Below are 13036 nucleotides of genomic sequence, written 5' to 3' on the forward strand. Positions count from 1 at the left end.
TTGGTTCAAACAAAACACTTCATTGCGACAACACACTGGGCGTACCCTTTTTTTTTTATCCATAAGTCATCAATGAAATTATGCGGTGAGGCACGACCATGACGCCGGCTTTTTAGCATTGTTTGCTCAAAAAGGCGCTTGCTGCTGTCATTTTCAGTGATTTTGTGGCAGTGGACAGTGCCGCACCAATCACGGTGTGGTAAAGCGAACTTACCAAAAACCAGGCTTGCGCAACCAGACGGGCTAAGCAAGCCATTGCTGGCACTCTGCCACATTTGCCTCCCACTCCCCCTACAGAAGGAGCTAACATCAAAAGATAAACAACGGGATGTTATTGCTGCGCAGCATCTTGGTGTGCTACAATGAATTCACCGTGGAGCTTAGCGGCTACGATGGCTCGAAACAGAGGGATGCGCTAGCAGTGAACCTTTTTTTTTTTTCGTAATCTCAGCGGCATAAGTTTGTGGGTTCATTATGTGAGTGGGTCCATTACACGAGTAAATATGGCAATCGAGGTTATGGCAATCGAGGTGCCTGTTAACCCTCTAAACAATGGCACACCAGTAAAATAAATGCCGTAAGTCGATATTACGCTCTGTCACTCTGTCAAGGGCACAGAGCAAGAGTAGTTGCAGGAAGGGCATGCATTCCACTATATGCTGCCTTGTCCAGGACCGGGCTGGAGAGGGTATGAGTGAAAAATGCGCATACTGCTGCCTCGAGTCCGGTGATGCCTTCACAAAGTGCCGAGAGTATCCATGGCTTCGTTGCAGTGAAGCAATTGTCCATCTCTGCAGGGGCAAGCTGTACCACAGAGCGACTTTCTTGTGCTGGGAGCTCTAGGGTTGGGGTGTTACGGCATATCAAGCATGAGCATTAAGGCTCCTCTATCTTTTAAAGGTAGCGACAACTACACGAGCGCCCTCTCGAGGGGTCCAAAGGGCAGCGCTAGCAGACGACGCGCCGCACTCTTTTGTGCATACCGTGTACTCATGAAACCGCGCCCGATGCACACATAAGCCAGTTAATTTAACAGATTTGTGTCCTATCTGGCTCAAGAGGCTTCAAACGACAAGAATAATAACCTAATCATGCATGTGCTCATGAACGTAAAAAAAAACTTGCGTTAAACTCTTATGAACTATTCACCTCAGTACAGCGGCTAGGAAACTGTTCATTAATTATGCTTTGAAGTTAGTAGTGAACTTGAAGTCCTTACTAAAAAATAAGTAGACTGCAAGCTTTCTGCAATTTTTGCGAACGTCATTGTGCACAGAGCTCTAATGATTGCGTGTGTAACTGTTCGGACGTACTCCGTTTTACACACTTCTTTGGTTCGAGTTTATTTTGTTTACACAGCATTCCAGTAGCTTTATCTTGGAGAAAATGTCAGTTTCCCTGCAACTGTGCATTATCTGCGCATGTATATCTCCCAACAGCTACAAAAAAAAAAATCGGCTATGATGCAATTTCAGTTCACAGATTTTTTCTCACTTTTTTATTCTTTATTTGATTTATATTGTTTTTCTTATAACCTTCCGGGCAATAATGTCACCAGTAAGCTTGGATACCGCCTCTTGAAACTTGACGAGTCCCTGTGTGCGTTGAGCGGAACTTCAAGAAGTACTTTGGTTTGGGCTAGTTTGTTCATAGCTGATGTTGATTCTGAAAACGGCGCGAAAGGGACGAAGACAAAGACGGAACACCTGTTGTTTTCGTGTTCTTTTGTCTTCATCCTTTTCGCACCATCCTCAGAATCAACATCAGCGGATCGTATTTGCATTCAATGCAACGCCGCAAGACTCCTCTGTTAAAAGAAAGGCTCGGTAGCATTTCACACGCACGGTTGTTTTTACTTTTTTTTTTTTAGGGTACAAATTTTAGTTTTTGTTTTTTAATTTTTATACACCGATATTTAGCATAGGCAAATATTGACTTTCCATTTCCATCATTTTGACACATTTGCACCCTCCTCTTTTTCCAGTGTTTCATTTTTCCCTTACATCAGTTAACTGATCAATTGCACAGACAAAATTTTTATAATAAGCATTATCAAGCATTGCTTCTTCATTCTGAGCATTTTGACACCATTGATTCCACGTGTTATATTGCAGTCCTGATCTGTTCGAGGGAAAGTAAGGGGGCGGGAAACGGAAGTAACTTTTTCACTAGACATCCATAGTAGAAGGAATGGCTACATAGTCATAGCGTTCTTGATATCTTTCTCATGAAATAGCATATGTCCAAGCAAAGGCCAATCCCGGGCAAGTGAAAGGGGGGACACGGGTCTTTCAGGCCAAAAAATCGCGAAAAAATCACTTTTTAGAAAATGTGATTTGCGATATCAGTAGCTCTTTATCTACCTAGCTGCTAAGTTTTTCATTTCTAGGATCGGTATTTTAGTCACAATACCAATTTATATAATCGATGTCGCCCGAATTTGGGCCGAAAACAGCCTCCGAAACAACCATTTTCCGCGAGGCGTAGTTCCCATTTTGTGCACGACACCGTAGCCATCTTGGTCTCATTCAAAAGAACTGCCTTTCATCTTCAAATTGCCACCTCTGCTGTTTACATTCGCCCATTAGTCGCATCAGTTCAGTTCAGTCGTTCAGTCGTGTCCGACTCTTCGTGACCCTATGGACCATGTCACACCACGCTTTCCGGTCTCTATCTTTCTAACATCACATAACTTCATCTGCAGTGCCTCAAGGATGCCATCTAACCATCGCGTTCACTGCCTACCCCCTTCTCCGCCGACCCTCAACCTTTCCCAACATCAAATCTTTCTCCAGCGACTCCTCTCTTCCCATCAGATGACCAAAGTAGCTGAGCTTTAACTTCAGAATTTTACCCTCCAATGAGCAGTCAGGGTTTATGGTCACCAATATCGACTGATTTGATCTTCTGGCAGTCCAAGGAACTCTCAAGAGTCTTCGCCAGCACCACAATTCAAACGCGTCAATTCTTCGGCGGTCAGCCTTTTTCACAGTCCAACTCTTGCATCCATACATCACAACTGGAAAGACCATAGCACGAGTTATACGGATCTTGGTTTGCAGACTAATGTCTCTGCTCTTTACTAGGTGGTCAAGGCTAACCATTGCTCTCTTTCCCAGAAGCAGGCGTCTCCTAATTTCATGGCTGCAGTCTCCTTCCGAGGTAATCTTGGAGCCCAAGAAGAGAAAATCTGTCACAGTTTCCACTTCTTGTCCATTGATGCTCCAGGACTTGATAGGGCAAGACACCATGATCTTTGTCTTTTTAATGTTCAGTTTAAGCCCAAACTTCTCACTCTCTTCTTGTACACGCATCAGAAGTCTCGAGTTCCACTTCACTTTCTGCCATTAAAGTGGTATCATCCGCATATCTAAGGTTGTTGATACGTTTTCCAGCAATCTTCACTCCAGCCGAAGACTCGTCCAGGCCGGCCTTCCTCATGATGCACTCTGCATATGGGTTAAATAGGCAGGGCGACAGTATGCAGCCTTGCCTCACTCCTTTCTCAATCCTAAACCAATCAGTAAGACCATGCCCAGTTCTGACTGTGGCCTCTTGCCCTTCATACAGGTCCCTGTGGAGACAGATGAGGTGAATTGGAACTCCCATCTCTTGGAGAGCTTACCACAATCTGCTGTGATCTACGCAGTCAAACGCTTTCGCATAATCAATAAAGCAGAAGTAGATGTGTTTCTGGAACTTTCTTGCTTTTTCGATGATCCAGCGAAGGTTGGCAATTTGGTCTCTAGTTCCTTTGCCCTTGCGAAACCCAGCTTGCACGTCCGGAAGCTCCCGATCCACATACTGCTGCAGCCTACCTTGGAAGATTTTCAACATCACCTTGCTAGCATGTGAAATAAGCGCGATCGTGCGGTAGTTGGAACAATCTTTGGCACTGCCTTTCTTTGGAATGGGGATGTAAACTGACCTCCTCCAGTCCTGTGGCCACAGCAGGGTTGTTCAAATCTTCTGACATAATGTATGCAGAATGTTAACAGCGTCATGGTTGAGGTTTTGAAGCAACTCAGCTGGAATGCCATCAATTCCGCTAGCTTTGTTCTTAGCAAGGCTGGCTAAGGCCCATTCATCTTCACTCTTCAGGATGCCCGGCTCGAGATCAGTAATCACAACAGTCTTATGTTGGGTTTGCACATTCGGGTCCTTCTTGTACAGTTCTTTTGTGTATTCCTGCCACCTCTTCTTTATCTCCGAGGCTTCAGTGAGGCCCTTGCCTCGTTTGTCCTTTATCACGCCCAGCTTAGCACAGAAGCTTCTTTTGATATCTTTGATTGTCTTATACAGAGCTCTTGTGTTCCTTAATTGGCTGTTGTCCTCAACTGCTTGGCACTGTATGTTCAGGAAGGCATTCTTATCTCTCCTTGCTATTTTCTGAAAATCCGCATTGAGAACCTTGTATCTTTCTCTTTCCCCCATAACTTTTGCCATCCTCCTTTCCTCAGCTATTTGCAAAGCCTCTTCAGATAACCAGTTTGCTTTCTTGCATTTCTTTTGCTTTGGAACTACCTTAGTAGCAACTTTTTGTATTGTCCACATCCCTTCGGGCTCTCTGTCTTCTAGATCTAATTCTTGAAATCGATTCCTCACTCCCACAGCATATTCTAATGGAACTTGATCCAGATCATACCTGAAAGGCCTTCTAGTTTTCTGCGTTTTCCTCAATCGAAGCTTAATTTTGGCAACAAGAAGCTGATGATCGGTGCCACAATCGGCCCCAGGCCTTGTTTTTACTGCTTGTATAGCGCTTCTCCATCTCTGCCGGCAAAGAATATAATCGATCTGATTCCTTTACAGACCGTCCGGTGAAGTCCATGTGTACAGGCGCCTCTAGTGCTGTTGAAAATGAGTATTCACTATGGTCAGGTTGTTTTCTTGACAAAACTCTACTAGCCTCTGCCCAGCTTCATTTGGCTCGCCAAGACCGAACTTGCCTATAATTCCGATTATTTCTTCACTCCCGACCTTAGCATTCCAGTCTCCTATGAGAAAAACTACGTCTGATGATGGGGTGTGGTCTAAAAGGCATTGTAGGTCCGCATAAAATCTCTCAACGTCAGCTTCTTCAGCAGTAGTGGTCGGTGCATAGACTTGGATAACTGTTATGTTGAAAGGGTGATCTTGGATCTGAAGTGAAATCATTCGGTTGTTTTTGGGGTTGTACCCTAGCACTGCTTTGCCTATTCTTCTGTTTACTATGAGAGCGACCCCATTCCTTCTCTTGGATTCGTGCCCACAATAAAAGACATAATGGTCGCCGGAGTTAAATTCTCCCATTCCGGTCCACTTGAGCTCGCTGATACCCAAGATATCAATGTTCAAACTGTCCATTTCTCGCTTGACGACATCCAGTTTACCTTGCGTCATAGATCTTACATTCCATGTTGCTATGTGATATATCTCCCTGCAACATAGGACTTTCCGGTCGCTTCCCGGCACATTCACAACTGAGCGTCCTTTTGGCTTTAGCCCAGCCGCTTCATTCGTCCTGGAGCTACTAGGAATCGCTTGTCGCATTGGTCGCATAAGAAATAGCAAAAAAGAAAACGTGGCATTTGCAATCCCATTGGCTTTCGGGGTGCACGTGACGATAAGGCGTCACCGCATTGGTGGAGCCGGCTGACGGCGTCTGCTCGGCGCGCCCGAGCTGCGGGGAGACGGCAGAGACGTGACGCCGGTGGCGCTTGGTTCCGAACCGCGAGGTGCATTCACGCCAAGAATTTGTGAAAAAAGTGAAAAAAATAGTTGAGTAATCACCTCGAAGTGATGCCCTGCCCCGGCTATGCGTGCTCAGGCCGACGAAAGTCATGCTCCGAACGATCGTGTGTACGAGCCTGAAGTAGGCCTAGCGTGTTCCCCAGCACGGGAGACTGCTACTGCCAGCGGTCGCACCCGCTGCGATAGTGATATCGCAGGTCACAGATGAGCAGAAAGATAAGCTCAAAACAGAAAAAGCTTGAACTCGCGCCATCTCCAGCAACGAAGCGGTAGTCGGATCATTTTCGTGACGATGACGGCAGCACGGCCAGGCGCGGCAGTCAGTCCGCTTGGCGAGGCGGAGTTCACAATCGTCAGATCTAAACAGTTTGCCAAAATTGGCGAAGTGTAAAACATATGGCGGCGATATTTGCATTTAAAAAAGTAAATGTGGATAAGAAATTGCCGTCAAACTTATTCTCCAATGCGTAAACTGCGGGACACGTTTTCGTAGAGCTTGCTGCGCGTTTGCGCTGATCAGACCTCGTTCATAGTCCTTAGTGAGTGAACTTGCTTCCCGTGAAATGCAGAGCACTGGGAAGCAGCAAACAACTCCAAATTAATTTTCTTTTCCGCAATAAATGTTCCTCACGGCGGTCTTGATGCGAGGACGTGGCGAAACGAGGTACGTAAAAAAAAAAAATGTTTCTGCCTGCATGTGACTTGTGCAGCCGATAAAGTGACAACTGATTGTGCTGCAACTGCAAATCAAAATGAAAGAGGCGACACTTGGACGTTGGAAAGCAAAGGGACTACATTCCTGGAGGTTTGTAGCCATCTTAAATTGTAAAAGTGTGCATTGCACCAGTGAATGTCCGTTAAATAATCCCCTGTTTCTTTTTTGCTCTTTTCTCAAAACATGCATTGTCAACCACTTGCAGTTTCGCTGCCTTAATATCTCGGCACCTATTGCAGATAGAGTAATAATATATTTTTCAGCATGAAGCCAAATATGTGGAGCACACGATGTTGCAAGTAGATTTTTTAATTTCTTGTTCAAAAGTTTTAAAATGGTTTTTTTTTTGTGATCGTTATTGTGCTATATTTTGACCTTTGAACTTTGAGCAATTATTTCTTGTTTTATTGCATAACAATCGAAATACTGCTTGCAACATTGTGTTCCTCATTCTTTCTAGTGCCCAGCAATGTGTTCAAGCTTTTCTTCAGTGGTCATTTTGTAATTTTTCTTGTAAGAATTAGACTAATTGGTCTAATTATCTCATGAAATAATTGGATCTCAAAAGAAATAATTGCAGTTTTGGAATCTACACAAACCCACCAAGTTGCATCAATTTTGATTGGTAAATAAGAAAAATAGTTTTAAGACCAGTGTCCCCCCTTAAGCAGACAGAAATCACTTCGCATAGTCAGGTATTTTTCGTGGCCATGAAAATTCTGCGCACGATCTCATGAGGCCCTAGCTGCCTTCTGTTGCTAATTATCATCACCGCGAGGAATTGAAAATAACTTTTCCTGTCTTCGGCACGGTCCCAGAAGCCGAAAGCACAGCAGCCCGGCGCAGCCACATGTCACGTGTACGCTTCAAAATTTGAGTCCGGAGATGTAATTCTTGCGTCCGCTTAAGCATTAAGTACTGCATATACACTCCTGAAAATGCAATAGAGGCGGGGGAAGTACTTTTTGCTTAACTAATCGGCCAATATCAATGCTCGCAAGCGCGGATCGCCGTGCATTTCAGCGGCGCAGCGAGCACTGCTGGACCCTTTGGGCGGAGCTTGGCGGTGAAGAGGTCACGTGCAGCCAACCGGCCTATCGGAGGGAGGGGCAGTTGGATCAAGACCTGTCGCTACCTTTAAAAAATAGAAGAGCCTTAATAAGCATCGCTTTGCAGCGCCACTTAGCGGCTCAGAGGTGCTACCCCTTTATTGGTTTGTTGCGAAATTGGGATCAAGTATTCCAGCAAAGCACCAAAAACCTTCAAATTAACTGGGCTGATGCAGGCAGTGACCTCGAATTGTACGGTTAAATTTACATTAGAAATTACGGGACCATGGAAATTCGTCTAATTATCCAGGATTTCGAATTGTGAGCTCAAATATTGAGGTTTTGCTGTAGTTAAGACGCTGGTAAAGTAGATTTTTGCCGGTCCAAGTGACCTTACCATAGAGAGGCTTAGTGTACGAGCAGTCTATATGCTAGGTGCAGCATTAGAAGATTGCAAAGAAAGTTTCCTTGGAGAGTTTAGTTTAAAGCTCCTTTTGGAACAATGGTTATGTGGTACTCTTGCAGTAGATGCTTTGATCCCCACTCCGCTGACTTTTGTTTTCCTTTAGCTACGTGCGCAATTGAGAAGGAGCATCAAGAAGCTTTGCCTACTCGGGGGGAAAAAGTGATGGGTGATTTAGGGCGATTGGGCCGAGTGCAAATGAAGTGCGCTATTACTGCGGTTTTGACTTCGGTTTCAGGCTGCACATACCCATTAGCATATTGTAGTCGTGTTCTGCCATATCACGTGAACCACCATGCGACGTAGATATAAAGCCTCGCTTTATCCATGACGTACTATATTTACGTGATTGTAAGTCAACTCGAACGTACAGGCTTGGTCAAAATACCCGAGGCCAAAACATTTTTGTCTTAGCCGCAAGTGAAGTCATCATGGCCCCATTAAAAACTAAAAGGCCGTGAAATGCTGTGAGATAAGTTCCTTGCTTTGAAGTTAAATGATTTCTTTGAATTTTTAAATGCCATTTGGCCTTTAATTATGGCAGAATGGCTCCATTTTGCAACTGAGATTAAAATCCTTTGGCTAAGGACTTTTGACCAACACTGTATCCAAGTCGACCCCCCCCCCCTCCCCCCACACACAGATAACGTTGAGAGAAAAAGAAGCATGCCAGTAGACTCTTCCCCACAGTAAAAATTTATTGCGTAGCGTCCTCACTTCCAGTCATGTATTTCAATGAAAACGCTGCAAGCTTGGCCTCCAGCTCTGGAAAGTGTCCCGATTGGGGTCATAGAAGCCTCTTCGCTTGACATCACAGTTAAAAATTTTGCGTCGCTGCCGCCACCACTCCCGCATAATCTGTTTAGAAGCTTTTAACTTGCGGCCCACTGCGAAGTTGTTTCTCTGGCATAGATGATGGCCACCCTCTTGAATGCTGCAGTGAATGAGTGCCACATGCTCTTCTGATGGGGCGAGCTCGTGACGAAGTATGTGACCGGCTATCAATCCAAGTGTGTCAACTCCATGCAGTACTAAACAACGACCCCTAAAAATGAATGATCAGTGTTGGTTCTTCCATCAACCATTGATACTCCCTGGAATGCTGCTGTGTCACATGATGACTCTGTGCACCTCACATGCAAAAAGTGCGTCTCTCTGTGATTGGAACTATCGACACTTTCATAGGCGCAGTGAGAGTGAGAGTAAAAAAAAAAAAAAGAAAAATATTTCCTGAGAAGTACGCACAATAGCTGAGTTCTGCTTAGAGCTGTAGACCAACCAAACTTGAACTCCGAAGTGGGGAGGTCGACTTACAATCGAAACTAAAACATGGCACTGTCACTAAGGTGTGGTTTGGTTTGGTTTGGTTTAGGGGTTTAACGTCCCAAAGCAACTCGGGTTATGAGAGATGTGTTAGTAGAGGACTCCGGAAATTTCGACCACCTGGGGTTCCTAATACGCTGACATCCCAGGTGGTCGAAATTTCTGGAGTCCTCCTATGGCGTCTGTCTTAGCCTGAGTCGCTTTGGGACGCTAAACACACTAAACTCAACCATATTTTGTGTTTCGTCTTGATTGAAATGTGGCTGTCATAGTCACATTTGCAACTGGCAGATAAATGTGTAGTCACTGGATTCTTTTGTGACGAAGAAAGGGAAATCATTGCAGTTATTTATTGCAGATCAGCTTCAAAAGGCAAAAAAAAAGCCTGAAGGAATTCTGTTCCCAAGTTTATCGGCATGCTGATTGTATCTCAGTAGCTATGTGCATAACAGAATTTTCATATTGGTCTGGTTTTTTAGTATGGTCATGCGAGCAATAACTGAATGGTGAACACTCATATGTTATGACACTCGTCTGGAGTGAAAATGGAGGGCGTAGCATAGGGAAACTCTGGAAGCACCATTCAATATGCTGGTGCTTGCATGCTGTCTATGCTTGATATAGTATGGAATGCTGGCTTGTTATAAGTCGAGCCCACTTATAACTGCCCCACTTAAGACGAACGCTCGCTTATAACGAATAAGTCCGGTGCTACTGTCAAGATATACATTAGGACTATGGCGCTCTGTCTCGGCTACAACGAATATCTGCAACTAGCCGATCGGCTACAGCGAACGCCTTGGTGCCGCGGACCACTTTCCACATGCTGAGATCCGTCGATCCTGTGCTTGCTCTGCAAGCCGCGGCAGTCGGCATTCCCGATTCCCCCGCGGCATTTCGCCCGAGGCATGAGAGGTGGCGCAGACACAGCAGACTGCTTCCCGGTTTATCTCTCGCGGCATCTCGCCGGAGGAACGAGGAGTGGCCCAAACGCGGCAACCGACTTCCTGAGTTATCTTTCGCGGCATCGGCGGAGGCGCAGAGGAACGGAGGAACGGTGACACGGCAAATAAAGTGCCAAAAAAAAAAAACCTAGCCAAGCTTGCACTGAATGCGTGTCGCATCTCGAGGCATTGTGAGCGACCACGCAAGTTTAACACGTTGCTCGAAACCGTTCAGAGGAACAAAACGCACGGTTCACGAAGTACAAAAACAGCCAATGACAGCAAAGAGCTAGAGCAGACGACGCGGGGGGGTAGCCGGCGGAGACCAGCGCATCAGCGGGCGCAGCAGCCAATAGCAGTCGCTTGATCCTCCGCGTTCTCGTGGAGCACGCGCTTTGCCCAATCACAGCCTTGAATTCGAGCGCGGGAAACTCGGAAGCCGCCGCTAGGCTTCCAATCTGAAGCAAGCCACACCTCGACCGCGCCGCCGTCGCCACCACCAAGGGTGGCAGAAGAAAGCGCAAGACTTCACAAACAAAACAAAACCAAGATGGTGGCGCTCAGTTCAACAGGAGAAAAATGGCACGCGCGCGCGAAGTTTGGGAATTTTTGGCGCTTGCTTGCTGCTTCGCGGCTGCCAGCGCTTGTTATATAATTAATTTTGAGTATTTGTACGGTGAGTTGGGCATTGATAATTACAGAAAGGGTAGTTTATATACCATTTTACAACCCTTGGAGAAACTGGTTTGACTGGGGGTTTGACTTTCCTGTGCTACGATAGTAGCCCAGCTCCCCAATATGGCAGCACCCTTCACCCCTTTGTAAACTCGTGTATAAGACATACTACCGGAATATATATCTTCCAGAAATCAACTATCGCGATTTTTCGGTTTTCAGAGGTCGCGTGTCCCCCTTAAGAGGCAGACAAAGATCACCGACGTTTTTTCTGAATAAATTTTTTTTTTCATTGATGTCGACTTTTTTTTTTTTGTGAGCGTCCCAGATATCACAAACTTCTGGATACAACGAACGAATTCCGCGCGACGCTCAAGTTCGTTATAAGCGGGCTTAACTTAGTTAAGGTAATCAGAATCTGCTTTGAACTGCATTTAAAATTAAAATCTGAAACAAAAGTATACTTGCTAATGGAATTGAAAAATCTGAACTTCTTAGCAGGAACCAGGGGTTGTATCATCTGAATGCTGAAGTTGCCTCATGAGTGTTGTGCAAGATTTTTTATTTTTTTTTTCATTGCTTTACTGACGCGACATTTGACGCATCTTTTGCTTGCAAGCGTTGTCTGTATGATGAATCGTACCCCCTTGCTTGCTTGGTGCATGGTAATCCTGTTACAACGCAGGTTTAGCTTCTGTGCTAACGTTAGGGCAGGGAGTCACACCATGCGAATCGGCTGGGCTCTCCTGCGTTCGGTTGGTGCCCTATGAGGGCCACTTAACATGCAACATTGACGAAACTATGCTATGGGTGCACTTAGTCAAGTGCGACAAAAAATGCACATGTATAATTTGAACGTATGGCAAACTACTATTTGGTGTGAGCATCAGGGAGGTATTTACCAGCATCGCAGTGGCTACCATTTTGTTATTTGTGGAGTACAGCAAAAGGTTGCGTGGTATTATCACTGGGTGCTTCAGCTAGTGAGGAATTCGGAGCTTTTGGATCGTTGTACCAGTTGAAAAACTGTCTCAAAACGAGACTACTACGAGTGGAGGCCACTTCATGGGTGACCATGCTGCCTCCTTCCTTTATTGATTGGCTCCTAGTGAAACAGGTGAGTAGTGAGAAGAGAGAATACAACTAGAGAAAATATTTGCACCATTTTTGGATGCGTATCTTACAGTCATAGTTAACAACATGCAAATGAATTACTCTCTTGCTGTCTGTTAGGGTAGGTACTGCGATCATATTGAGCGAAAATCATTACAGCAAAACCTCGTTATAAGAGACACTGAAGGGACCTGAGAAAGTTGTCTCTTGTAACCAAAAATTCTAAAAACATCGAGGAATGGGACTAGATCATTTTATTACACATCATCATTCTAACATACCTTAATAGGAAATTGTTCATGATAGTTTTAAGTAGTCCTTCATAGTACAGTCGAACCCGGATATATCGAACTCGAAGGGGATCGCAAAATAGTTTGATATATCGATAATTCGATATACAGAAATTGGCTTGAGACTCTGCTTGTGATCGTAAAAAATGATATCGTATTTGTTGCGTAATCAACCCACTCGCATAATGAGCCCACCCTCCATTTGCTCCCGAGAATTCAGAAAAAAAAAAGCGCTTCCCTTTGCTTCAGCTGTCGCATCCACAGCTCATTTATTGGCAGTGCGCCAAGATCCTGAGCAGCGATAATGTTACAGTGTGTTTTTCTTTTGACTATACTTTTGATGTTAGCTCCTGCGGTGGAGGGGAGCGAACTTGGCAGAGTGCCCGTGATGGCTTGATTGCACAAGCCTGGTTCGATTATAACGCCGCGCTTGGGGCGGGCGTAGTCCACTGCCACAAAACCATTGGAAAGCGTGATAGCTGTAAGTGCCGTTTGAAGCGAACAATGCTAAAAGCTGGTGTCATGATCGCAGCGGACCACGTGCTTTCGTTGATTCATGGATGCAAGGATGGATGGCTCTCGCAAAAAAACAAAAAAAAAAAACAAAGACCTGTTGCTTCTTAACGTCCGCAGTCGCCACAGCTTATGCTACGCCGCACGTACAGCACGACAACGAGGATGGACGACTCGTGCAAAACGAAAAAAGAAAAGACGTGCAGACAAGCCAGCTC

The 13036-nt window shown here is 45.2% G+C and overlaps 1 protein-coding gene across 4 annotated transcripts in view; it reads left to right on the forward strand.

Moving 5' to 3' along the window:
• The window catches only part of Gclm (Glutamate-cysteine ligase modifier subunit), an 84834-nt gene that overhangs the window by 57058 nt on the left and 14740 nt on the right, over positions 1-13036 (forward strand). The gene's annotated exons all lie outside the window — the stretch shown is intronic.

Source organism: Amblyomma maculatum, chromosome 7, assembly GCF_055883805.1.
Source record: "Amblyomma maculatum isolate TAMU_Amacu chromosome 7, ASM5588380v1, whole genome shotgun sequence".
Classification (NCBI taxonomy): Eukaryota; Metazoa; Arthropoda; class Arachnida; order Ixodida; family Ixodidae; genus Amblyomma; species Amblyomma maculatum.